The sequence below is a fragment of the Acinonyx jubatus genome, chromosome B3 (assembly GCF_027475565.1).
Source record: "Acinonyx jubatus isolate Ajub_Pintada_27869175 chromosome B3, VMU_Ajub_asm_v1.0, whole genome shotgun sequence".
NCBI classification, from domain to species: domain Eukaryota; kingdom Metazoa; phylum Chordata; class Mammalia; order Carnivora; family Felidae; genus Acinonyx; species Acinonyx jubatus.
Window position 1 is genome coordinate 117590801 of NC_069386.1, and position 3047 is coordinate 117593847.

The window sequence follows — 3047 nt, forward strand, 5'->3', positions numbered from 1 at the left end:
ATAAAGATAAAGTTTATCTTTGTTATATGGCGCCTGGGTGGCTCAGTGAGTTAAGCGCCAACTTCGGCTCAGCTCACGATCTCATGGCTCGGGAGTCTGAGTCCCACATCGGGCTCTGTGCTGACAGCTCAGAGCCTGGAGCCTGTTTGGATTCTGTGTCTCCCTCTCTCTCTGCCCCTCCCCTGCTTGCGCACTCTCTCTCTCTCAAAACTAAAATAAACATTTTTAAGAAAAGATAAAGTTTGTTAATGTAGGCCACAGGGGGAGAATTTCTGGAGCTGGTCCTTAGGTAGGAAGGTGGGGGCAAGATTTCATACATGGGAAGGGATCGATTTTAGAGACGAGAACACTTGGTTCATCCATGGTGGTGGAGGAAGGCAGTGTCCGTGGACAGGTGCTGGCAGGTGGGTGCCCCAGTGACGAGAGTGAGTGCAAGTTCCCTTTTGATGTCTCCATTTCCTCAGTGACATTGGCATCGGCATTAATATTCCAAAACATGGGTCTGCTTATGCCCCTCCGTGGAATCAGTCTTTGCTAGCTGCCTGTTGAATATAAGGTACAGCTGCCTCCCCTCCTCTGGAGCCACTGTCCTCAATACTCACCATTGCCACTGAGCTGTCCTGGGCACTGTGTCAGGTCTCTGCCCTTACTCCTTACTCCTCCCTCTCCCCGGAAAGCCCTGCCCTCCTTTTTCTACCCGACACACCCCTATTCCTTTTCCAAAATCCAACTGAAATGTCACCCCCTCTCTGAAGTAATCAATCTTCCCCTTTAGACTGTGAGCTCCCTCCTTGTGTCTCCAAGTAGTGCCTGATTGCCAATTGTCACCAAATAGATGTTTGCTGACTCGGTTGAATAAATTGTTCTGTATGCACTTCATTTAGACTGATTTTCATCTCTTCATTAGAGGTACATTATTTCAGATCTTTCTAGCATCTAAGTGGAACAAAATCAATACAGATAGATGATAGATAGATAGATAGATAGATAGATAGATAGATAGATAGGGCATAGAACCATCAACGTCACCAAATCTCCCTTGTGGGTTATTTAAGGCATTGTTTCTGAGGTTCCATGTAGTCCGTATGCTCCAGAAGGCAGAACTACTAGGGTAAGATATGGAGTCTGTGTGCTTAATGAAGCAACAATCAGCGGGAATGTCTTGAGGCCAGAAACTAGAAATCTAGCCAAACACCACTGCGGTTGGACACCCAGAGATGTTTACGCCCATCTCTGTAGGACAATCATGGAAACTCTGCATCTGGGCAGCTGAGAAACAGGAAACCTCTGTGCAGGGCCAGCAAGCCACTCGGAGCCCTTCACCGGGGTGTGGCATATGAAGCAGCAACACTTTCTGTTTAAAAATCAACTAGCAGCTCACTCACATTTACAGACAGAGTAGCAATTGCCACAGCCCTTTAAAAATAGCTTTACTGCTTTTCATAGATGATGAAAGCAATAAAGAGTCATTTTACTTCCCAAATATAGAAATGTATTGAGAGGAAAAGATGAAAGAAAGAAAGGAAAAGAAAGAAAGAAAGAAAGAGAAAGAAAGAAAGAAAGAAAGAAAGAAAGAAAGAAAGAGAAAGAAAGAAAGAAAGAAAGAAAAGGAAATTCACGGTTAACATTTTGGTGCTTGTCATTTTTTCCACACTTTTTTCTCTGTGTACAGAAAACTTACATGATTTCCCCTAATTATATCAGTTTTTGAAATGGAATTATAAATACATAGTCCTATAACTTCCTTTTTTTTTTTTTTTTGGTCTCTCATGTTAATGAATACCCATCTGTAACAACATTGTAAAAGCTGATGATATTCCACTGTATGTATATATCATAATTTATTTAACAAATTCCTTTTTGATTAGACAGATTTTTTTCTTATGTTGTCACTGGTGTAGCAATATAGACAAGATAGTATGGAGGTGGAGAGTGCGGACTGCAGAGCCGGACTGCCTCGATTTGAATCCCTAGGGCCACTTACTTAGCTTTGTGACCTCTCTGTACCTCAGCTTTCTCATCAATAACAGGGAAATAACCACAATACCTGCTGTTATTATAAGGTTGTTGTAAGGATCCAATGAGTTAAACCATTTTTAGACCAGTTCCTGCCATATCATAAATTACTGGTAAGTGTTAGCTATTGTTATTATGAATAATATTGGGATGAACAGTCTTGTCTATATCTCTTAGAACTTACACTATTTTTTCCTTAGAATGCATTTCTAGACGTAGAAATTCTGGATCAAAGACTGGACATGTGTTAAACTTAAATAAAAAATTTTTTAATGTTTCTTTATTTGTGTGTGTGAGAGAGAGAGAGAGAGAGAGAGAGAGAGAGAACACAAGAGGGGAGAGACACAGAATCTGAGGCAGGCTCCAGGCTGCCCAACATACAGAGCCCAACGCAAGCCTCAGAACGAACAGTGAGATCATGACCTGAGCGAAAGTCAGACACTTAACCGTCTGAGCCACCCAGGTGCCCCAAACTTTTATACTCATTTCTCAACTGCCCTCCAGAAATGTACCAACTGATTGGTAGTGGAGTTGAGAGACTGAAGGAGAACTTTCGATTTTTACTCTGTATATTTCTGTATTAACTGAAATTGTATAAGGATGTATTCATGCGTTGTTTGTATATATACTTCTAAATAGCCAATTTTCTTTCTTACCAATATATCTATAAAAGAACACATATGCCCTCATCCTCACCAACACTGGGCATTGCCAGCCTTTTAAATCTTTGCCAATATGGTGGGTGAAAATATTATCTCAACATTTGAACCTCTGATTCTCAGCAATCTGGCGTATTTTTCTCATCTATTGGAGGAAATACTTATGTGCTATGTATTATGAAACTTAAACATGTTTATACCATTTGAGTTAATGATTCTATGTCTAAGAAGTGAAATCAAGAAAATGATGCCATACCCACAGATTTATGTCAAAAATGATCATCCCAGCATTAGAGTAGAAACTGATTAAATATAAAGTATGGTATTATCTATGTGATGCTATATTATGTAATCATTTTTCAAAAAATCATG